A 24,306-nucleotide genomic window follows, 5' to 3' on the forward strand; every position below is an offset into this window, starting at 1 on the left:
ATGTCGCCCATATCAGGAAACTGAAAGAATCTTTGTCATTAAACAGTTCAATCGCCAGAACAAAACGTTACCAGTATCTTTTTGGCAAGCGGTGGCCAGGATCCAGGGGAGATCCAGGGATTCCTTAGAGTTGAGCCCAGGGTCCTGTACAGACAGACAGGAAGTGCCCTGATTCCATCATCCAAGGCTTCTAGCAGGAGGCAGCCACACTGTGGAAACCTTCTAGAAAAGGATATTCTTTATCAGAATAAAAATTGTTAAAATTTAAAGCATACTAGTTATTATTTGCCAACCTAAAATATTCTTAAAAGCCTGGCCCCCCGATCTTTGCAGTTCCCACTAGTTCCTTTGTGTTCAGATTGTCAGGGTAGAAACAATCCATCATTTCAAATTAGTTTCTTCTAATTCTGTTATTTGATATTATATGAAGGAAAGGTCACACTTGAAAAAATACATAAGAAAATTCTTGCAAAAAAATTGAGTCAAGGAGCCCATAAGCTGCATGAACTCTGCCTTCTAACAGTTTCAATTTCAAAGACTGAGGGCAGGAGGAGAAGGCGACAACAGAGGATGAGCTGGTTGGACGGCATCACCGACTCAATGGACATGTGTTTGAGCAAGCTCCGGGAGACGGTGAAGGACAGGGAAGCCCAGAGTGCTGCAATCGATGGGGTCACAGAGTTGGACACGACTGAGTGACTGAACAACATCAAGCTTCAATTTTCTGCCTGGAGGAACCTGATAAAATGGGCACCCTGATTTTTTCAAACTGTTCAAACTCTGTTCAAACTCTGCTAAAATGAAATTGATATTCACATCAACACGTAGGAGTTTCTGAGTTTTGAGATGTCACAACAAGGTAAGAGGTTCTGATGAAAATAGAACACTACTGGTAGGCAAAACATTCTTAAAATAAAGCTTTGTTTCAAACTGGATTTAAATACAACACTACATGGTTACGTGAAGCATGAACTAAGAGTCTGAATACAGCAGGCGACATGTGAAAGCAAGTCTGAGATCCCACCCGTGAGAACGAAAGCTACCGGCTCTGCGGCGGTCCTGTGCGGATGCGACAGTAGGGCCAGGAAGGAGGCGGAGCACCAAAGAACCGATGCTTGTGAGCTGTGGTGCTGGAGAAGACTCCTGAGAGCCCCTTGGTCTGAAAGGAGATCCAACCAGTCCATCCTAAAGGAAATCAGTCCCGAGTACTCACAGGAAGGACTGATGCTGAAACCAAACCTCCAATCCCTTGGCTGCCTGACGTGAAGAGCCAGCCCCCCGGAAAAGACCCTGATGCTGGGAGAGACTGAAGGCAAGTGGAGCCGGGGACGCAGAGGAAGAGGCGGTTGGGCGGCGTCACCGGCTCAGCGGACAGCGGTCTGAGCGTCTCCAGGGGACGGTGAAGGACGGGGGTTCCCAGCAGGCTGCAGTCCACGGGTCACAGAGAGTCAGACACAGCTCAGCAACCGAACAGCAGCGACGGGAGAGTGAGCGTTTCTCGTCAGATCTGCAGCTGGCACGCACAAGTTGGTTTAGAACACTCTCCAACACAGATGGTCTGTAAGTCTGATTAAGTGTGTCACAAGTGCATGAACCAAAAGGTAATGTATTCATTCCAGGATGGAATAGAATGTTACTTTGAACAGTCTGTAAAACTTACACAGAGTCTGTAATCCACTCGAGATTCAAATGATAAAACCTTTACCTGAGGTTTAAAGCCTCTTGGAAAGCTGTGCTCTATCTGTGAAAACACTTCATAGATTTCTTTTCATGATCATTTTCCACAGAGATAACACTTTTAACTCCTCAGTTGCTGATGTTATTGCCAAGATAAACTTGCCCTCACAGGTGTGGGAGATGAAGTTGATCCATTGCGACTGCTCTCTGGCCAAATGACTCTCGCAATTTCTAACTATGTTCTACATCCATAATATTTCTTTTTATATCCATCAAAATCTACTTCTCAGATCTTCATGTACACCAAATAATAGACACACCTGGTGAGTTCAGATTATATTAAACACTCTTTCGATAGCTTTCCCCATGTCAATTGAATCTGAACAAAGTGAAGCAGGGAGAAGAGTTGAAATTTTAAATGATTTTTAAGGCCTCTAAAAAAAAACATTAGACAGAAATCCTTGCCTTTACTGGTCTATAAAAAAGAATCGCAAGGTGCCTTTTTCATGAAGTTGCAACAATTGCAACTCTAGTTAGAGTTGCAACAAGTTGGAGTTATGTTTGGAATGATTTGAGTTGAAACAGTTTGGATGTGGGCATATGAGGATAGATAGGATGATACACACTTAAGGAGGAGCAACAAGTATGAGTCCGTAAATTGCAAAGGTATACTTTGTAAACAAAGATGAAACATTTAACTTGTTTTCACTCTCTGACCCTTCCAGAATTTGCCATCATCTACTGACTCCCCTTGTAGACTTGGTTTATCACCACCAGATTAAAACTAGTTACATGAATCGTGGTTAGATTTGTTCTCTTTATTTTGAAATTGTTTATGTTTCTCTCTCCCAGTATGATCTTATAAATGCCACTATCTGTATCACTTAATTTGTCTATAAGGTTGTCTCTTGCATTTTCCACTGTGTAGCCATCTTCCACGTATATAGATATTTATATGTCTATGTATATAGATATTTATGTCTCTATATATCGAAGTATTTATATATCTGTGCATACAGACATTTATATATCTATGTACCTAGACATTTATAATTATGTACACTTATATATACACGAATAGATGTTTTACCAGTGTAACAGGGCCTGGCGAAAAGGGAACACTCCTACAAAAAGAATCAGACATGACTTGGAGATTGAACAACAACAACAAAATAGAAAATACATTCGGTTCACCTGCTACCAACGACACATAGTTTATCAATGTTACTACAATAAAAAATAAAGATTAATTTTAAAAAATAATGCTCAGGGGGACTTCCCTGCAGTCCAGTGATTAAGATTCTGTGTTTCCAAAGCAGAGGGTGAGGGTTAGATCCTTGGTCAGGCAATTAAGATCCCACAAGCTGCATGGCACGGCCAATAAATAAATAAAATTATTAAAATAAATAAATAAGAATGTTCAGGAAGAACACACAAGCTTTTGGGTGTTTTTTCAAGTACATTCCGTATTAAATTACAGTCCTGAGTTAAAACTCAAAAGCTTTCATTTCCAAGGTAATCACAACTGGGCATGAAAAAAGCCTGCCGCCTGTGGCCATACCCTGCAATAGCAACCTTAAGAGTCTTGCTTGTGAATACCTCTTTGTTGTTCAGTCCCCAGGTCGTGTCCCACACTCTGCAACCCCACAGACTGCAGCGCCCCAGGCCTCCCTGTCCATCACCATCTCCCAGAGTTTGCTCAGACTCGTGTCCATGGAGTCGGTGACGCCATCCAACCAGCTCATCCTCTGTCGTCCCCTCTCCTCTTCCCTTCGGTTCGGTTCAGTTAAGTCGCTCCGTCGTGTCCGACTCTTCGCTTACCACACCTCAATCCACAGTGGGGCTGAGGCTGACCGCACAGCTCACCCCGCGATGAGGTTGACCCTGACCTCACCCCATGGTGGAGCTGGAGCCGATCCCACTACTAACCCCACGGTGGGGCTGGCCCCACACCTCACCCCACGGCGGTCCTGGGGTTGACCCCAAACCTCTCCTTACAGCGGGGCTGACCCGACACCCCAACCCATGGTGGGGCTGGGCTTGACCCCACACCTTACCCCACAGTGGGGCTGAACCAACACCTCAGACCACGGCGGAGCTGCAACTGACCCCAAACCTCACCCCTCGGTGGAGCGGAGGCTGATCGCACACCTCACCCCACGGTGGAGCTGGGGCTGACATCACAATTCACCCCACGGAGGTGTTGGGGGCGGATCCCACACCTCACCCCAAGGTGTGGCTGACCTGATACCACACCCCACGGTGGGGCTGACCCCGCACCTCACCCCATGGAGGAACTGAGGTTGGACCCCACACCTCACCCCACGGTGGAGCTGGGGCTGACCCCACACCTCATCACATGGAGGAGCTGGAGCAGACCCCAAACCTCTCCTTACAGCGGGGCTGACCCGACACCCCAACCCATGGTGGGGCTGGGCTTGACCCCACACCTTACCCCACACAGTGGGGTTGAGCCAACACCTCACCCCACGGCTGAGCTGCAACTGACCCCAAATATCACCCCTTGGTGGAGCTGAGGCTGTCCGCACACCTCACCCCACGGTGGAGCTGGGGCTGACCAACACTTCACCCCACGAAGGAGTTGGTGTCTAACACAACACCTCATTCCACGGAGGAGTTGGGGGCTGACCCCACACCTCACCCCACAGTGGAGCTGGGTCTGACCCTAGACCACAACCCATGGTGGACCTGGCCCTGACCCCACACCTCACCCCACGGTGGATTTGGGGCTGACCGAAAACCTCACCCCACAGTGGAGCTGGGGCTGACATCACAATTCACCCCACGGAGGTGTTGGGGGCGGATCCCACACCTCACCTCAAGGTGTGGCTGACCTGACACCACACCCCACGGTGGGGCTGACCCCGCACCTCACCCCATGGAGGAACTGAGGTTGGACCCCACACCTCACCCCACGGTGGAGCTGGGGCTGACCCCACACCTCATCACATGGAGGAGCTGGAGCTGACCCCACACCTCATCCCACGGTAGAGCTGGGGCTGAACCCGCACCTCATCACATGGAGGAGCTGGAGCAGGCCCTATACCTCATCCCACAGTGGAGCTGGGGCTGAACCCACACCTCAGCCCATGGTGGGGCTTACCCCGTAGCTCAGCCCTTGGTGCAGCTGGGGCTGACACCACAGCTCAACCCACGGAAGAGGTGTGGATTGACCCCATACCTCACACTATTCGATCTGGGGCTGACCCCACACTTCACTCCATGGTGGGAATGACCCGACACCTCACCCCATGGAGCTGCTAGGGCTGACCCCAACCTCAGACCACAGTGGAGCTGGGGCTGAACCCGCACCGCACCCCTCGGTGAATTTGGTTCAGACCTGGCACCTAAGTCCACGGTAGAGCTTGGGTTGACACCACACTGCGCCCCAGAGTGGGGTTGGGACTGACTCCACACCTCACCCCACAGTGGAGTTGGGGGAGGAACCCACACCTCACAACACGGAAGGGTTTGGGGTGGACTTCACACCTCAAACCACAGTGGAGCTGGAGGCTGATCCCAGAACTCACCCCACGGTGGAGCTGGGGAGGACACCACACTTCACCCCATGGGGATTTGAAGCTGATCCCACACCTCATCCCACGGTGGAGTTGGTAGACCCCAGGCCTCAGCCCACTGTAGAGCTGGGGCTACCGCACATCTCACCCTGTGGTGGAGACGAGCTGACCCCACACCTCCACTCAGTTTCCACCTAGAGATGACCCTCTGCATCCCTCAGGTGGAAAATGGATGGACTTCATGACGAGTCTCAGACAGCCCGGCTCTGAGCCCACATCTCACCCCACGGTGGAGCTGGGTGCACCCCAGGCCTCAGCCCACTGCAGAGTTGGGGCTACCCCACACCTCACCCTGTGGTGGAGACGAGCTGACCCCGCATCTCCACTCAGTTTCCTCCTAGAGATGACCCTCTGCATCCCTCAGGTGGAAAATGGATGAACGTCACGACGAGTCTCAGACAGCCCGGCTCTGAGCCCACGTCTCACTTTAAGAGTAACCGTGCTTGTTCCCACACTTGTTCTTTGGCCGCTGAGAGTCATTGTGCAGCCCATCAGCACTGGGTGGAGCTGAAGAAGATCCCAGGGTGGATCTAGGGGGGACCCCACACATCACCTCAGTTTACACTGGAGTTTTTACCCCGTCACCTCAGGTTAACGTGCAGCGGATCTCTCATCTCACCCTGTGCAGGGCTGCAACTGATCCCACCCCAGTCACGTCTGTCTCAGCAGCTGACTGACAGGAAGTCCAAACGGGCTCACCCCTTAGCATTGCTGTTCAGCCACGAAGTCACGTCTGACTCTTTGGGACCCCATGGATTACAGGGCATCAGGCTTGCCTGTCCTCCGCTATCTCCCGGAGTTTGCTTACACTCAAGTCCATTCGGTCGGTGATGCCATCTAACCATCTCTTCCCCTAACCCTTATCACTTCCTGGTTTGAGTGACAATGAGCGGAGACTGAGTTTGTTACTGTGTCCGCCTCCCGAGACAGGCCTGGAGGCGCCCGAGCGACACCGCTTTTATTTCAGGTGAGTCCGAAGGCACAGTGTGGGCGGTGAGGGGCCCGTGCTGGCGTGCAGGCTCCGCCTCTGCTCCCCACGCCTCCGTCTGCTTCTGCTCAGCCAGCGGGAGGCCTGCGCGCTACGTGAAGAAGAACAGCGGCTCCCCCCGTCCTTGTCCATCAGCTCGTGCTTGGACTGCTCCTCTGTCTTCAGGGCGGGTGGCCGGGATCGGCACACTAGCCTCCTGCCCCGCTGCAGGGAGGGGACGCCGTGAGCCTGCACCCCGGCCTCACTGCACCCGGGCTGAGGCTGGACACCTGCCCCGAGCGCACGGGAGCCTGGGGCCCAGGCCCAGCCCAGCCTTTCCGGTGGCTGAGGTCATGTGTGGTCTGCGGACTGGCCAGGGCCTCCGAGAGAGCCGGGGTAGGGAAATCTATGTGGCCTGCACGCCAGGGTGCTGGCCCTGGGTGAGTGGGGGCGGGGCAGGAAGGAGGCACCCAGAAACTCGGGAGACGCCAGGCTAAAGGGACATCTCTCTCGTCACGAGGATCAGGAGAGACTCCATGGGGTCCACGGAGTCAGGGTCAGGGTCAGGATCGGGACTCTTCAGGGACCACAAGTCCAGCAGGGTGGCTACTCCGGCCCGTACGCTGTGGGTGGGGGACGCGGTGGCTGGGGGACCCTCAGTGAGTGAGGGGTGGTGGCCTTGGCCTGGGGTCTGGCTGGAATGTAGGTGGGACCCCAGGGAGGCACTGAGCTGTGGGCACCAGTGCTCCTAGGGAGGGTTGGGAGGTTGCCCGGAGGAAGTAGGTCCTCAGGGGCAGGTGGGGGGGAGCAGGCCTGAGATGGGGACCCTGGCTCCACCCTGACATTGCTCTGGTGACCCGTCTCCCCACAGGACCCCAGCAAGTGTGTCTACAAAAGTGGGCGAGACCTGGCGGGTCTGCAGCCATGAGACCTCCTGGCCACGCCCCCTTGACACCGCCCCGCCCCTCTGGGCCGCCTCGCCCCGGACCACTCCTCCTCGGGGCCTCCCTTACCTTCTTCTTGACGTCGGCGTGGGCTCGCGCCTGTGCGCGCAGCAGTCACTCCTCCTGCAGCTGTTTCTGCAGCTTCGCCTTCTCTTCCCAGAGTCTGGGTGCAGGAAGGGCGAGGTTACTAACCAGAGGCCCGGAGAAGGCCGCCAGCTCCTCCCCACGCAGCCTCAGGCCTCGGCGCCGCTCTGCCCCACCTCCTTGTTGGCTCTGGCCCTGGTTGCTTGGGAGGGTCTGGCTCGAGGCTCATCTCCCCCCGGAAGGCCCAGGTTCCTGGCTTCCCCTCCCTGGTCACTGATGCATCGCCACCCTTGAAAGCCCAGGCCCCAGCAAGGTCAGCAGTCCCGAGTCCTCCTGTCTGTACTTGAGGCCACCAAACCTTGTCCAGTGCCTGCCTGAGCAGGGTCTGGGGACCCAGGGGGAGAGCCCGTGTGTGGGAAAGACATGGCTGATCGCAGATGGCCGTGCCTCAGGACTCTGCTGGGACCGAATGACCCAGGTGGCCGGGAACTGGCCTGCACCCCATCGGGCCCACGGGGCACACCCTTCGTTGACTCCCCTTCGGCGGCTCTCAGGCTGGCCCTTTCCCTCCCTGGGCTCGGGCAGTATAGCTCTTTGCCCGCAACGTGCCTCTCACTGTCCCTTCTCCTCGGTGCCTGGGTGCGGGAGGTGGGGGTTTGCCCATCACTTTGCTCCCGGGCTCCCTAAGGCCACCACATGCCTCTCCCAACGGAGGGACCTTTCCCACTGGGCCGAGCCTGTGGGGTGTGAGCCAGACACCCCCCCTCCCAGCGGGGAGCCCCAGGGCGTTCTCAGGGCCAGTCCAGAGCTGGTGGGGATGTGCAGGGTCCCCCCACGCACCGGAGGCGCCTCTCCTTCTCCTTTGCTTTCTCGGCCTGCTCGATGCGGGCTGGGGGCATGCACTCCAGGTTCTCAAGCAGTTCGTCCAGCTGGTGCTCGATGGTGGCCAGCATCTGCACGGTGCCCAGGCTGGACTCCTGCTGGCCACCCACGCAGTGCTGGTAGACGTCCAGCACCTTGCAGTTCAGACTCTCCAGCAGCTTGTCCTGTGCGGTGGGCAGGCCTCCCTCCAGTGGGGCCGCGCAGGCCCGGGCTGCCGCCATGCCTCAGCCAGCTGACCTCCCGGGGCTCTGTCGAGCCAGCAGGGGGTGCTCGGGAAGTCAGGGGGCACAGAGCTGGACACTTGGGCTTCTCTTGGGCAGAGGGCCACGCCCTGGGATCAGCCAGATCCCGGGTCCCAGTGCCTACTGGGGCTCCTGCCTGGACAGGGGGTGCCCACTGAGGCCCCGTGACCTACTCTGCCCCTGCCTTGCCCTCAGCTCTCCCTGGGACCACGTTCTGTGGCCTGCTTTCTGTAGTGCTCAGCTAGACGAAGCCCCTCTCTCAGCCTGTTCTGATGTTCAGAAGACACAATACCCCTGTCCCCTGGGGTGGCCAAGAGGGAGGGGCGGGGGGCAGGGGGCACAGGGTACAGCTGGTGCCCGGTAGTCTGGGGGTAGATGCCCGGCCCGCTCTCGGGACTCCAGGCACTTGGCCCGGAAGGCAGGAGGCTCTCAACAGCAATCAAATGAACTAGGAAGCTAGGTGCAGGCCCTTGGCCCCTGGGCTCCGTGCTCTGAGTCCTCTCACCCTCCTGACCTGGCTGGGGACGTGCCTGCCTGCCTCCCTGCAGGGTCACTTCCAGACGCACTGAGTGTTTAGGAAGAATGATGATTTCACGGAAGGAAGGAGGGATGGAGGAGGGGTGTTGCCGAGCTGCCCATTCATGGGGCGTGAACACACGGCTGGTTCTGATCTGGGGCCAAGGGCCATGTCCAGTGGTGCCCATGGGTCAAGCCCAGAGCCTGGCGAGTGGCAAGGACCACGGCAGCCCTGGAGAACCACGTGCCTCCGGGCTGGCTCTCCCGCGGTCTAGGCCCCTCTGGTGGGGATGACTCCACCCTCCACTGGGGCTATGGCCACGTGCCCACCGCTGCCATCTGCCCATCCGGGGTCCTTACCTCCTGATCACCCTTGAACTCGCCAAAATGGAAGACGCGGGCTTTGAGCTCCAGCTCCGCGGCCATCTCCTTCTCCTTGGCAATGGACGTCATCAGCGTGGTAATCCACTGCTTCAGCTGGTTCACCTCCCGGTCCCTGAAGGGCAGCAGCACCTCTGAGCCTACTGGCCCTGACGCATGCTGAGGGCCAAGAGCCCCAGCCTCAGAGGCCCTGGTGAGAGGCCCTGGTTAGGGGAAATCTAACATCTTTAACAATCCACGCTAGAAAAAAAAGGGAAAACCCAAACCTGCCTTATTAAGGTATAGAATTCACCATAAAATTATTTCGAAATGTCCAATTTTTTTCATGACCATCATAATCTAATTTCAGGACAGTGTCATTAACTGGAGAGAAGCCCCCGGTCACTCTCGCCCACCCCCTCCACTCTGTCTCTCCTGGACGTAAACACGGAGCCCCATGGCGTCTGTCCCTTTGTGTCTGGCTCTTTCACCCGGCACCGTGTTTTCAGGTTTGTCTCTCCTGTAACGTGCCTGGTCAGAGCCTCGATTCTTCTTACAACCACTGTGGTCCACCATGTGGGAGACCAGGCTTTGCCAGAGTCATTCTTCAGTGGACATTAGGCAGTTTCTACCTTTAATCTCTTGGGAACAATGCTGCTGTGGACGTTCACTGGACACGGTTTTCCGAGCCCAAGTTTTTAATCCTCTTAGGGGTTTCCCTGGTGGCTAAGCTGGTAAAGAGTCCGCCTGCAATGCAGGAGACCTGGGTTCGATCCCTGGGTTGGGAAGATCCCCTGGAGAAGGGAAAGGCTACCCACTCCAGTATTCTGGCCTAGAGAATTCCATGGACTGTATAGTCTATGGGGTTGCAAAGAGTCAGACATGACTGAGCGACTTTCACTTTCACTAGGAATAGGATTGCAACAATCACCTTTTATATGAAACATTAAATTTTTCTCAAGTCTTTCATGTTCATGGCCGACATGCATTGTCTGCTGGGGTTTCTGGAGCAGAAACCCTGGCTCTTATAGTTGGCATGGGTCTGGCCAGTGTGGGCAGCGGCATGCCAGTCCTGACCAGAGTGAGCAGGACACTAGTCGCTCAGCCAGCTGTGCCTGTGGGGTCTAGAGGTGCCCCTTTCCCTACGGTGGTTCTGAGGCTCCGCCCAGGTGAACAGAACCACCGACATTTTCCTGTGTTTAGGCAAAGTGCCACGGGAGCGGCTCCTTTGCCCTCTGTCATGAGCATGGGTGCCGGGGTACATGCCTCCGCCCCCTGGCAGCCCTCCAGAATGTAGCCCCATGGCTGTGGGGCTGAGGCCAGGAACCTGAGTGCGAGGGGGGCAGAGATGGTCCAGCCAGCCCTCCCAGGCTTTCAGAGGCGGGTGGCCAGGTGGACCACCTGCAGCTCACACACACCCTCCCTCAAGGCCTGGGCCCTTATGGGGGACAAGCAGGGCACCCAGGATAAGAACAGAGGCCGGACCTCCCCTCAACCCTGAGTGTCCACTGCAGAGTCAGCGGCGCATCTCCCAGTGCTGCATGACTGCCAAGAGTCCAGCCTGCTCCTTAGAGCTTCCTCTGCATCCAGTGCCTGGACACGAGTGACCCTGCAGCCAGCGTCCCTTTTACATGGACCAGATGTTGTGGGGGGGCTGGTAATTTTGTTCTTCTATTTCTTTCCCAGGTGTTTGGGGGTAAAAAGACGCCTTTTCCCCACTGTGTGTGCGCTCAGCCACACCCGACTCTTTTCAACCCCAGTCCAGTCTTTTGGACTGGAGTCTGCAAGGCTGCTCTGTCCATGGGACTCTCCAGGCAAGAACACTGGAGTGGGTACCTGTTCCCTTCTCCAGGGGCTCTTCCCGACTCAGAGATCGAACCCGAATCTGTTGTACCTCCTGCACTGGCAGGAAACAGTCTTTCCTGAGAGCTCGTGTTTCAGCATTATTCTGGAGACTCTTGGTAGGAAATTATCCAAGGCAGGGTGTTGGTCAACAGAACGTGAGCACACAAGCGGTCAGAGCTGTGGGCTGGCTCCACCTCAGGACCTTTGCACGCAGTTCCCTCTTCCCCCAAGATTCCCTGTGGTGTCCCATCACTCAGGAAGTCCATGGCTGAAAGGACACCCTTGCTGGGAGCCTCCCCTGCCCTCTCCCATCTGCCGCCAACCTCCACTTCAACCTCCTCCTCATAGGACCCTTTACCCCTAGCATGTGTTACTATCCACAAGGCAAATCTGTGCGCCTTGAAGTCGGCTCCCCTGGGCGGCCAGCTCACGGGGCAGGGTTTACCTTATTTATGAAGGGCCCAGACCCCGGCCTGACCCAGAGTGGGTGCTTACTCAAGGTTCGGGAGTAAAGCGGTGATCCCCTGCTCCCAGCGGCCTCACCTGGAGCCAGACCCTGCCCAAACAGGCTCTGCAGGGCTTCGTGTCAACAATAAAACTGACGCCTCTTTCTGTTCCAGAAGACTTACTCTGAGCCAACGCTGGGCAGGAAACACTACATGACGAAGCCTGGAAAGTCAAGTAGCTTGGATCATATTACTACTATTAAATAACAAATAACAGTGCCAATCATTATAATCATTAGTAAAATAAATGCGCGTGTGCTCAGTCGCTTCAGTCATGTTGGACTCTACAACCCCATGGACCGTAGCCCAACAGGCTCCTCTGTCCATGGGATTCTCCAGGTAAGAATACTGGAGTGGGTTGCCATTTCCTCCTCCAGGGGATCTTCCCAACCCAGGGATGGAACCCGCAGCTCCTACATTGCAGGCAGATTCTTTACTGCTGAGCCAGTAAGATAATTATTACAGAACCACCTTGGGGGGTGTCCGTGGAGATGCCCCCTTCCGACCGCAGGCTGCTCCAGGGTGGGGAGAGGTCAGCCCCTCAGGGCTCCACCCGCCTGGCCCACTCTGAATCTCAGCTCCGGGCCCAAGAGGACACAGCATCTCCCCAGAGCCGGCAGGGCCAGCACCATGGACAGGGCAGGGTGGGCCACCCGGCCGCGGAGCCCTGCCTGAGACCTACATGCGGGTTTGGGTGTTCTTCAGGGTGAAGCTCAGCTCCTCCAGGGCCTCCTCCATTTCCTGGGTGTTCTGGACCAGGGACAGGTTCTGCTCCTCCAGCTTTGTGAAGACGTCGAGGAGCTGCTGCGGGTCTGTGATGTATAGCTCCAGCTCCTGCGAGCAGAGCCGGGTGAGGCCCCGGGTCAGCGGGCCCTGCCCTGCAGCCCCGTGGGAGCAGGCACTCACCTCCCCATCGTCGCTATCGAGGTCGTCCTCCACAGGGAGGGTGGAGCTGGACCTGCGGGGACACGGGGTTGGGGCCTGGGGCACCTCCCCAACCAGCCCTCGTCCCGTCCTCTGTCCCCCCGGCAGCCGAGGCCGTGGCCCCAGCCTCCTCTCGGCCCCTCCTGTGGCCCCGGTCACATCACGCCTGGTCAGTCCCTCTCACTCTGGTTAGAATAAAGTGTGGCTCCCACCTCGAGGCTGCCAGCCCCAGCAGCTCCTTCCTGAGATCCAGGAGCCAACCCGACCTCAGACCCACTGCTCCCACTGCCAGGCCCCTCCCTGGTCCCTGCTCTTTCCCTCCCACCTGGGCCTTCCCTGCCCCGCTCCCTCCTTAGCACGTGTCATCGCTGGCCCCTCTCACAGCTGCTGTGCCACACCACACATCAGGGACCTTGCTGGACACGCACGGCCCAGTGGCCACAGGGAAGGCTGTGAGGGCTGCAAGCACTGGGGGGACCTGGCCAACCTCAGTCCTGCATCCGTCACCCCTCCCAGCCTGCACCCTGTATGGACATGCAGGCTCTGCCACCCCCGGAGCTGGTGAGGCCGGCCTGCAGCTGCAGGAGGCTAGGCCGAGACCTCCAAGACCCCAGCTCAGCCTTCCTGGAGCGCAGAGCTGGCGTCACGGGGCCCCGCCGACGGCGAGGACACCGCCAGGCCTGTGCCTCAGCCTGTGTGCACGCTGACTTTATTGTCCGACTCTGCGACCCCGTGGACTAGAGCCCACCAGGCTCCTCTGTCCGTGGGATTTCTCAGGCAAGAATACTGCAGTGGGTTGCCGTTTCCTCCTCCAGGGGATCTTCCCAGAACAGGCACTGGCAGGCGGATTTACCGTCTGAGCCACCAGGGGGCCCCACGCACACAGATGCCACCGAATCGGCACACGAGAGCCCTGCCGTCAGAAAGCCAGTCACCTGCCCAAGGTCACTCTCGGCCTGGAAGGCGCCCTTCTGAGACTCCTCCTGCCAAGAGGACACAGCCTGGGGCCAGGCTGGACTCTAGCTCCAACTCGCCCTCCCAGCCAAGTGCCTTGTGTGGCCCGCGACATGCCCAGATGTGCACGGTGGCCGTGGTCACGGGGCTGGCAGGCGGAGGTCCCAGACCTCTGCTTCCAGGGACTTTCCCTGCTGCCGGGAGCTCCAAGGCTGAGGGCACCTCGCCAGAGGAGGCACGCACATCCGATCCCGGAGCTGGAGACCACAGCCCGGCGCGGAGGGGTTACGGGGACCAGAGATGACCTCTGCACGTGCCTGGCTTGTGCACTTGGTGACCTGCCACGTGCACCACAAAATCAGAGAAAAAGGTACAAGACCAAGGTCTGATTGTGTCGGCACCCTGCCGAAATTTCCTGGCCTCTGCAGCCCCAGACCCCAGGGCAGGGACTTGAGGCAAGGCCAGGGTGCAGCCCTGCCTGGCTGCCAGGCGCCCCCGGCCCTCCGCACCTTGTGGGGAGCCCGCCCGGAGAGGCTGGGGTGCACAGTGACTGTGCTGCAGGGGCAGGGGGCCCCGGAGGCGGCGGTGGGGCAGGCGTGTCCTGCGGTCAGTCATCACGGCGTGTGTGTATGTGTGTGTGTGGGGGGGTGTCAGGGAATCACAGGAAGACATTCAGGACAGGACCCAGGGCAGCTCGGTGGTCCCCAAGGGGGTTTTGCAGCGGCTATGGGGTGAGACACCAGAGCTGGATCTGGTCGGTTGGTTTGTCCCTTACCGTGTTTTGCATAAGACTTGAAAATAACTGTCATAATTAAAGTTTGGGATATTTTATATGAAAATCCAGACACTTCCTGCTTCCCTTTCAAGGTTCAGGGGCTCTGCCAGCCCCCTGGCCAGCACTCTGGACTCTGAGGGTCCGGGCAGGTGGGTCCTCTCCCAAGTACCCCTCCGGCTGCCTCCGCCATGCACCTTTGACTGTCCCAGCAGCACCCACGTGGGCCACCCCAAGCTCAAGTTCACTAAATCACATGAACATAAGTGTCTGCTCAGGAAACACCTCGATTTTCAGGCTTACGTTTAACTCTAGACCCTCTAGGCTGGACATGGCCCTTCCTCAGCCTCTTCCCTGTTCCAGGCACTCTGAGCTGGCGCCACTGGGGGCCGCTCCCCAGCAGGCCAGTCTCCGCCATCACCCCCTCCCCATGCCCACTCACCTTTTGGACTCCACCCTGCTGGGCACACTGGGCAGGGTGCTCTGCTGCTGGCTGACGGTCATGGACAGTGCCTGGTGCAGCCGCATCACTGGCAGGAGCTTGGCAGGCTTCTTGGGGCTCTGCCCCTCTGGTGGAGGCAGAGGGGGGCTGTCTACCTGCCCATCCCCACAGCCCAGAGTGGGGCCCCTCCAGCCGGGGGCCGCCACATACCTCTGGAGTTCAGCTTCCCCTTGGTCTCCAGTCCTGTGGGAAGCAAGGAGAGGCTCAGGGTCCCAGGCACTTGCCCGTGGTCTCCCCAAGCGGCAGGGCTGTTTGGAGAGCTGGCCGACGACCTCCCTGAGTGTGTGGGCTGAGCAGTGGGGGTTGGGGGGGCTCTGGGGGATGGGGAGACCTGTGGGGGGGGCTCTGGGGGATGGAGAGGCCTGACCCAGGGGTGGGTACTCTGGGGGCTGGGGAGGCCTGGGGGGCTCCGAGGGATGGAGAGGTCTGGAGGTGGGTGGGGCTCTGGGGGATGGGGAGGCCTGGGGGGGGGGTTCTGGGGGATGGAGAAGCCTGGAGAGGGCGGCGCTCTGGGGGATGGAGAGGCCTGGGGGGCTCTGAGGGATGGAGAGGTCTGGAGGTGGGTGGGGCTCTGGGGGATGGGGAGGCCTGGGGGGGGTTTCTGGGGGATGGAGAGGCCGGGCCAGTGGACACGGGTGCACCTGCCCCTCCCTGCTACCTTTGTCCCCCACTGAGGACAGCAGCAGGCTCTCGAAGGCCTCTACCACCTCCGTGCCCTGTTTCAGAGCCGAGCGCTCCTCCTCCCGCTCCTCCAGCCGCTCCCGGGCGGCACTTCCGGCTCGTACAGGAAGTCCCTGTGGACCTTGTGCTGCTGCAGTGCGTCCTCAGAGTCGGAGATTCCGCTGCACCCGGGAGGGGACAGGCGAGGTCAGGCTCCATCCCTGGGCCCCTCGGAGGGGAGGCAACCCAGACCCTGCACGCAGGCGAGAGGGCCGGCCTGGCGGGGCAGCACAGCTCAGTCCCCAGGTCACCGCCACTCCCGGGGCAGAAAGGCCTCGGGGTGAGCCCTGCCCCGTGTCCTGGCCTCGGTCACCCGCAGGGCCTGGGCTCCCGGACATGATTGGGGTGCAGAGCGGTGTGCCGCGCGGAGCTCCCTGGGCTCTGGGAGACACGGCGGGGTCAGTGCGCCCCCTGAACTCACCTCTTGATGTTCATGATCTGGGTGGTCAGCTCACGAACCTCCAGGATCTTCTCCATCTTGGTTTGGACTCCTTGTCAGCCCTGGGGGAGGGGGGCAGAGGGGAAGGGGCTTGGGAAGTGTCCACGCTGCCTTCGGTCAGGGCTGCAGGCAGGGGAGCTGCCAAGCAGGGGCCTGAACTGAGGGCAGGGGTCCGTCCACGGCCGCTGCAGGCGGGCTGGGGGAGTGGTGGGCATGCAGGCCTGGGCCAGGCCCGGGCGGGGGGCTCACGTTCTCAGCGCCTGCACAGAGCTGCGGTCATTCTCCCTGAGAAACTCGTCGAACGGGGCTGCATCCTTCTCCAGGAATATCTCTGCCCGCTCCAGCTCAGCTTCCTCCTGGGCCGCCAGCCTCTCCAGTCACTGGCTCTTGCTCCGCTTCATATCCAGGGCATACTGAGGGCAGGAGTGGCATCATGCGGGCCCCACGGGGACAGGGCGTGGGGCCCACGGGGCAGCCGGCCTACCTGGATGAGAAGCATCTGCCGGTTCCGGTCCTCGTAGCTTTTGATGTCGTTGGGCTCCAGCTTCTTTTCTGCAGCGAAAGGCATGAGGCATCTGGGGGTGGGCGGGCAGTAGGAGCAACCCCCCCCAGGCTGTGGCCAGGGACCCGCGAGCCAGGCGGTCCTGAGGCCCGGGTCACAACAGGGACCGCGACGGAGCGAGCTCCGCCTCCAGGCTGTGCAGATACAGAGCATCTCCATGGCTGGAGTCTGGCCAGGTGGGAAGTCCTTCCTTGGGTCTGCCTTGAGTTGCTCTTGCTTGTAGCACCCTTCTCCCTAGAATGAGGCTCTGGACAGCCCACCCTGGAAGTTTCACCTGGCTGGATGTCATGATGAAAGGTCTATTGGCCAGGACAGTAACAGGAGGGGGTGGTGAGAGAGAAAACAAGGCAGCAAGACCTCTAGTTGGGGCACCCTAAGCCTCCAGCAAGGCTTCCCAGGTGGCACTAGTGGTAAAGAATCCACCTGCCAAGGCAGGAGATGCAAGAGACACAGGTTCGATCCCTGGGTCGGGAAGATCCCCTGAAGAAGGAAATGGCACCCCACTCCAGTGTTCTTGCTGGGAAATCCCATGAACAAAGGACCCTGGTGGGCCACAGTCCATGGGGTCACAAGGATCGGACACAACCGAGCATATGAGCACACGCACAAGCCTCCAGAGGCTAAGTCCAGGGTTCAGCCGGGTGCAGGGTTCAGCCGGGTGGGAAGAAGCTGGGGTGGGCATCAGGGCCGCCTTCTGGAGCAGAAGCAGCGAGGCATCGCAGTTGGGGTCAAGGCCCACGGGGTCTCTTTCCCGGCCTTTCTGAGAGCACGGGCCGGGGTGCCCCCACTGTGGATGCAACTGTGGGCTCTTGGCCTTGTCCTTCAAGCCCGCTCCTTTCCAGAAGGACGTGCTGTGGTCCAGGAGGCCTGATTTAAGTCGAGACGCCTGGCCTGGCCGTCCTGAGCTCCTCAAGGAAGTCAGACCTGCTGGGTCCAGTCTTGTCCACTTAGATGCCCCCTGTGGCTCCCGGGTCTTGGCAATAACGGGCGGTGGAGGCAGAGATAAGACACAGGCAGAGCTCCACACTTGACATAACAAGCCTCGGTGTCAGGGGCGGAGGCTGGGGTCTCTCCATGTTCACATTCAGGGCCCCTGTAGTCCAAGGGGTCCAGGACCCTGACCTCAACTGGTTCTTTAAGCTTATTGGTTTACAGTTCATCGGTAGAACACTGATGCATATGTTTAGTACTCTAGACTACCTTGCTTTGTCCCTCAGTCGTGTCCGACTGTTTGTGACTCCATGGACTGTAGCCCACCCACCAGGCTTGTCTGTCCACAGGATGCTCCAGGCAAAACTACTGGAGTGGGTTGCATGCCTTCCTCCAGGGGATCTTTCCAACCCAGGAATCAAACCCGGGTCTCCTGTGTTGCAGGCAAATTCTATACCATCTGAGCCACCAGGGAAGACCTTCAGACTTCTAACCAGGTGATGAGAATAACAACAGCTCACACACACAGCTCCCTCTCACTACATGCAGTGAGTGAAGACCTGAATCCCAGGACCCACGAGGCTAGTGATCAGCGGGACACGCTGACTTGCCCAGGACAGACGAGCCGAGTGAGACACCTCGCCTGACAACAGTCAAGCCTGCGCTCACGGTGAGTGAAGACCTGAATCCCAGGACCCACGAGGCTAGTGATCAGCAGAAGGGGCAGCATCAGGATAAGCTGACTTGCCCAGGACAGATGAGCCGAGTGAGACGCCTCATCTGACAACAGTCAAGCCTGTGCTCACGATGCAGGTCAGCACTCTGACTGCACTCAACACCAGGGTTCAAAGGCTGCTGGTCGGCAGTGGATCTGGAACTGATCTTTGCGGCCTGGGAGGCAGAGGTCGGGCATGAAGAGGACCCGTTGCCCCCCACCACACACACACACACCGCACCACAACCCCGCATGGCTCAAGCCCTCTAAAAGTGCTGCTCGTACAGGAAGGGCAAAGGCGGGCCTGGGGACCAGGGCTGGGGACCACGGGGTGGGGGGGCGGGGTGCACCTCGGGTCATGGCGAGCTTCCAGGCCACCTGCTCATGGAAGCTGCGCAGCTGCTCAGCCCGCTCCTCCTGGTCCTCCGTCTCATCCTCCAGCTGCAGCTCGCGGCGCAGGCTGGTGTGCTTGGCAGACACTTTGGACGAGTAGGTCATCTTCTCATGCACCCGCAGCTTCTTCTTCTGCTCCCGGTCCTGAGGGAGGCGGGCGGGAGGGCAGGGTCGGGTGGGGACGGACAGACCGGGCCCGGCCCCTCCCCGCTGCCTGTCCCGTCAGGCGACAGGCAAAGGTGCACCCCTGGAGGGGTGTAGGGGCCTAAGCGTGTGCCCTGTGCAGGGGGAGCGCCAAGGGTGACGGGCATCTCCCTGTGGAGAATGGGGTGCAGGAAGGCAGTGCACCAGAGGAACTGGGGAACCCTGGTCAGATGCGATTCCAGTCCAGGGGTACAGGGACACGCTCACTGCCTCATCTTTCCGAAGGTCACACTAAAACCGCGTGTCTTGGGCTGTGATTTCTAAATCTGACAAACCAAGGCTCAAAGAAGCTGGATCTTCAGAGTTTCCAAGTTTGATAAGGAAGCTTGCTACTTACTAGGGGTGACCTGGGGCTGGGGGTCACTGGGGATCTGCAGCGCCCCAGCCCTTCACTTGGGGGGGTCTCAGGTTGGGGAAGGGCTTTCTTCCTGGTGGCCTAGTGCCCACCCCTCCTGCCACCCAGGCCCTGAGGATGTTGCTGCCTTGAGCCTGCGTGCGGCTTCCCCTGGTCAAATCCCACATCCCACCGGTCCTGCCAGTAACAACGCCTGTTGCCCTGTAATGTGTGGTGGGCCCTGATTTGTGTGTCCTGGTACAATAAAACTGGGAAAGTGTCACCTGCGAGGATTCCAGTGGGAAAAGGTCTGCAGTTTGAAGGCACTCAGAGGCTCCTCAGTTTGAGCAGGCTGGAGCTGTGCTGGGGGGGGGCGGGGTGGGAAGGGCGGGCAGGGGGCCCTGAAGGAAGGCAGAGGGTCCCTGAGGCCGGTCCAGGCTGGGAGAAGGAAGTCCAGGCTGCGCCACTGCTGGATGAAGGGGAAGTGTGTGTCAGTGTGTGTGTGGGGTGAGTGTGTGCATGTATGAGTGTGAGTGTGTCTGTGCATGAATGTGCATGTGTACACGTGTGTGTGCATGTGCGTGGGTGTGCGTGTATGGGTGTGTATCTGTGCATGAATGTGTGTGAGTCTACACGTGTGTGTGCATGTGTGTGGGTGAGCATATATGAGTGTGTGTGCATGAGTGTACACGTGTGTGTGTGGATGTGCATGGGTGTGCGTGTGTGGGTATGTGCATGTGCGTTAATGTGCATGTGTACACGTGTGTGTGCATGTGTGTGAGTGTACACATGTGTGCATGTGTGTGGGTGAGCATGCATGTCTGTGAGTGTGTGTGCTCATGTGTGGGGGTGTGCACACGTATCCGTGTGTTTAAGAGTGTGTGAGCATGACAGTGCGTGTGTGCACGTGTGTGTGCATATGTGTGCGGATGCACTGCCTCAAGTACCTCTCAGACTGGCTCAGGGTCTGTCGCCCCTCCATCCAGGCGGGAGGTGGGAGCATGACTGGCACCCGTGGAATCCTGATCAGGTCTGGGGTAGAGCCGGAGGACCTACCTGTTCCCGAGTGTCCTTGGTCCTGGTCAGGGTGGCAGAGGGAGCCTCTGCCTGAGGAATCTCAGAGGCTGAGCCCTGAGCTGGGGGTACACAGGCAGCCCCTGAGGGAGCCCGGGACACTGGCCACGCTTGTGCCTCTGACCACGTGTCCCAGAAACATGGCCCACTCAGTGAGTCCCCTCAGCCTGGAGGGGTAAGGTCCGTCATGCTGCAGGGCAGTCGAGGGGTGGACTAGCTGGGCACATGGTGGTGCTAGCATGCAGACACAGCGTGAGCTGTGTCCAGGGCTGATCCTGGACCTCCTAAGCACTGCAGAGACACAGCTGTGTGTGTGCACACGCAGTGTGTGCATGTGTCTGGCCTCCAAGAAGACCAGTGAGAGAGGACTGTGCAAGGTTACAGCATTCGGGGGGTCTCCTAGGGCCTGGGGGTCAGAGAGGGTGTTGGGAGGGGATGGCGTCTATTCCAGGTTCCGCAGAAGATAAGACACGCTGGCTAAGGCTCTGGGACAGACACTCGCTGGGGGCCCCCGTGACAAAAGCCCAGGAATGGCGGTGGTGAAACTGGTACGAGAGTAGGATGAGAGACCTGGGGCCAGGCGGAGTCGAGGAGGCTTCACAGGCGGTGTGAGCCATCGGCTGTCCTAGAGCAAGAGTGCCGGGGGACCAGCGCTCTGGCCGAGGCGGGCAGGCTCCCCCCAGATACTCACCAAGAGAGACTTGTTCCGCTCCTGTTCTCTGAGCAAGAAGAAGTCCACGTCCCCAGACATGTGGAAAGGATTCACTGGCTGGTCAGGAACATTCTTGGACGCTGGGGAGGGAGAGGTCCCGTTGGAGAACCAGGCGCGATCTGTGTGCTCCCCGCCGCCCAGCGAGGGAGCGCCAGCGAAAGCAGGCGCGAACGGCAGACGCTCTCTCGGATCCAGCTGTGCCTGAAGTCCGAGCCTGGACCTCCCAGCTCTATAAACTTCCCTGCCTGGTTTAGCCTGCTTAGCTTCTGTCTCCTGCATCTGAGAGACCGTGTGAACACAGACCTTCCTGTGTCTCAGATATTGCTACACTCCTGGCCCTCTGTCCTCGCGTTTAGTCTCAGGAACCCCGAGGCCATAAGGAAGAGAAGTTCCGCCTGCCCTTTGTAAGCGATGCAACCGACTGACCCTGGCGGGTGAGGCACCCGCCTGCAGGGGCGCGGAGGCCGGCACAGCGGCTGTGTCCTCAGGAGCCTCCGGGAGCAGCGAGGGCAGAGCTCCTGGGTGCTGGGGAGGCTGGGGCTGCCAAGGACCCCAGTCCTGTTGCCCCCACCCAGGCATAAGGGAGATGTTCCCACAGCCCAGCTCACCAGGTGTCAGAGAAAATGGAACCCAGAGGGCTCCAACCTAATGGCTTAAAAATGTGGTTGCTTTCCTACTACCCTCGATTTAGAAGAAACAGGGTTCATCATTTTAAAAAATCTTCAAATTAAAAGGAAATTTGTACGTGCTCAGTCATGTCTGACTCTTTGCGACCCCATGGACTCTGTCCGTGGGATTTCCCAGGCAAGATTACAGGAATAGATTGGCTGTTTCCTTCTTCAGGAGACCTTCCTGACCTAGGAATCGAATTCACGTTTCTTGCATTAGCAGGCAGATGCTTTACCACTGAGCGGCCAGGGAAGCCCAGGAATCATTAAACTAAGGAGACAGACAACCAAGTAGAAAAGTGGGCCGAAGGCAGGTGCTTCATAGCAAAGAATCATCAATGCCCGTAAACACAGCTCGTCCCCCTCGCTGGTCACGGGGAACACGGGATGCTAACGCATGCCCAGTGGCGTGCCAGAAAGGTAACCCAGAAAGGAAGGGCCGGTGCCCAGGGCTGGAGCGGCGCAAAGTGACTGGAGCCCTCACACCTGGTGGTGTGCTGTGAGCTGGTACAGTCGCTCTGGTAGATGTTCAGTGACAATTTCTAAAGTTTAATATCCCAGCAGCAGTTCCAGTCCTCCTGGTACGCGCGGGGGAAACAGCCTCAGAACAGCAGATGGTGGACGAGCAGGAGGACGCAGAGCCCATCTCTCCCCACAAACGCATGGGCGATGCACGTGCGCACAGAAGGGTTGTCACAGAGCACCCGCTGGACCAGCCAGGCCCTCAGACACCTAAAAGGGTCCCACGCGGCCAGGCAGGACGAAAGAAGGAAGGGAGGGGATGGGCGGCAGGACCTGTGCTCTGGGGGACTGAAGGGAGGGGAGCTCCTGCCGCCGGCGAAGCCCCGTCTCCGGTGGGGAGATGAACAAGGACAGAAGGGGAGCGTCAGGGGCTCTGAGGATGCCCGGCAGCCGGCCGGGGGCAGGCAGGCTGTGGCTTTCCAGTGGTCATGTGTGGGTGTGAGAGCTGGATTATAAAGGTGCCCGGCAGCCGGCCGGTGGCAGGCAGGCTGTGGTGTTTCCAGTGGTAATGTGTGGATGTGAGAGCTGGACTATAAAGGAATCTGAGCATGGAAGAATGGATGGTTCTGAACTGTGGTGCTGGAGAAGACTCTTGAGAGTCCCTTGGACTGCAAGGAGATCCAACCAGTCCATCCTTAAGGAAATTAGTCTTGAATATTTATTGGAAGGACTAATGCTGAAGCTGAAACTCTAATACTTCGGCCACCTCCTGCGAAGAACTGACTCATTTGAAAAGACCCTGATGCTGGGAAAGATTGAAGGTGGGAGGAGAAGGCAACAACAGAGGATGAGATGGTTGGATGGCATCACCAATTCGATGGACGTGAGTTTAAGTAAACTCCAGGTGTTGGTGATGGACTGGGAGGCCTGGTGTGCTGCAGTCCATGGGGTTGCGAAGAGTTGGACACGACTGAGTGACTGAACTGAATTGAACTGATGGGGACAGCAGACCATCATCCATCCTCGGGAGAAAGGAGGGAAACATTCTAGATGGCAAACGGGGTGGAGGCTGTACACAGAGTTGTACACATTTATCAAAATGGATCAAACTGTAACCTGGAGGTTTGTCATTGCACTGCATAGGAATGGTACCTCAGTGAAGACAGACAGACAAGCCACAATGCAGGCCCCTGGCCCTTAATGTCACAGGACTGGTACCTCAGTGAAGACAGACAGACAAGCCACAATGCAGGCCCCTGGCCCTTAATGTCATGCTCAGCTCAGTGCAAGCATCATGGGTAGAAGAAACTGGTGGGTGAACAGCTGGGATTGGCAATGCGGGATCAGGCCGAACCCAGGGCTCACAGGTGGCTCCCAGGGAGGCAGCTGAAGGCACACAGCCCACCGGGAAGAGGTGTGTGCACACACAGGCAGACAGAGGTTCTCTCAAGCACCCTGGTTAACGCTGAGCCAGAGGAAATGCAGGGCCCACAGACAGAGCCTCAGTGACCCCACCAGGAAGGGAGCAGACGTGCTCACCACAGGGTCATGCTGTAGGGTTAGTAAGACCACGTCCCCACCAGGCAAGCACAGAGGGCGAAAGGGCACGGAGGCTGCTCTGCTCGGTTAGACAAGACTGAAGGTGCTCAGATCTCAACTGACTTTGGACGAGAACAAGTCTTCTGTGGGAAGACGTTCCTGAGATAACCGGGAAAGTCTGATGTTGGCCTGGTTATCTGCTGCTGGGCATGTGAGAAAGATCCTGATATTTGAAAAATGCACACTGGAGGAGTGAAATAACGTCTGGAGTTTATCCTGGCAGAATCTGTAGCAACGTGGATGCAACCAGCGATGATCACAGGAAGTGAAGTCAGAGAGAAAAAGACAGACACCTCACGCCGTCCCTCAGACGTGGCACCTCACATTCGCCACAGGGGCCTCCCTGGGGGTCCAGCTGCTAAGTCTCTGTGCTGCCAATGGAGGGGGCCCAGGTCTGACCCCTGGTCAGGGAACCAGATCCCACAGGCCACAACTGAGGGTTCACACGCTGCCAACTAGAGACCCCGCATGCCACAATGAAGACAAAGCTCTCGTGTGCCCAGCTAAAACCCAGTGCAGCCAAAACAGGGCTTCCCAGGCAGCACGAGTGGTAAAGAACCCACCTTACAATGCAGGAGATATAAGCGACGCAGGTTCGATCCCTGGGTCAGGAAAATCCCCTGGAGGAGGCAGTGGCAACCTACTCCAGTATTCTTGCCTGGAGAATCCCATGGACAGAGGAGCCTGGTGAGCTACAGTCCATGGGGTCGCAAAGAGTCA

The 24,306-nt window shown here is 58.0% G+C and overlaps 1 pseudogene across 1 annotated transcript; it reads right to left on the reverse strand.

The window, feature by feature from the left end:
- Window positions 1-779: 779 nt before the first annotated feature.
- Window positions 780-21,290, reverse strand: LOC129550003 (cilia- and flagella-associated protein 100-like; annotated as a pseudogene). The gene is made up of 15 exons (XR_016036465.1): window positions 20,837-21,290; window positions 18,491-18,677; window positions 16,418-16,485; window positions 16,183-16,346; window positions 15,916-15,995; window positions 15,433-15,616; window positions 14,925-14,957; window positions 14,715-14,841; window positions 12,529-12,580; window positions 12,305-12,456; window positions 11,660-11,785; window positions 9,272-9,407; window positions 8,112-8,317; window positions 7,257-7,350; window positions 780-6,468 (listed from the first exon to the last, which is right to left on the reverse strand). The product of XR_016036465.1 is annotated as a cilia- and flagella-associated protein 100-like (transcript).
- Between the last annotated feature and the right edge of the window lie 3,016 nt (window positions 21,291-24,306).

This window comes from Moschus berezovskii, chromosome 26 (assembly GCF_049115385.1).
Source record: "Moschus berezovskii isolate FMDL1 chromosome 26, NW_MosBer_1.0, whole genome shotgun sequence".
NCBI lineage: Eukaryota > Metazoa > Chordata > Mammalia > Artiodactyla > Moschidae > Moschus > Moschus berezovskii.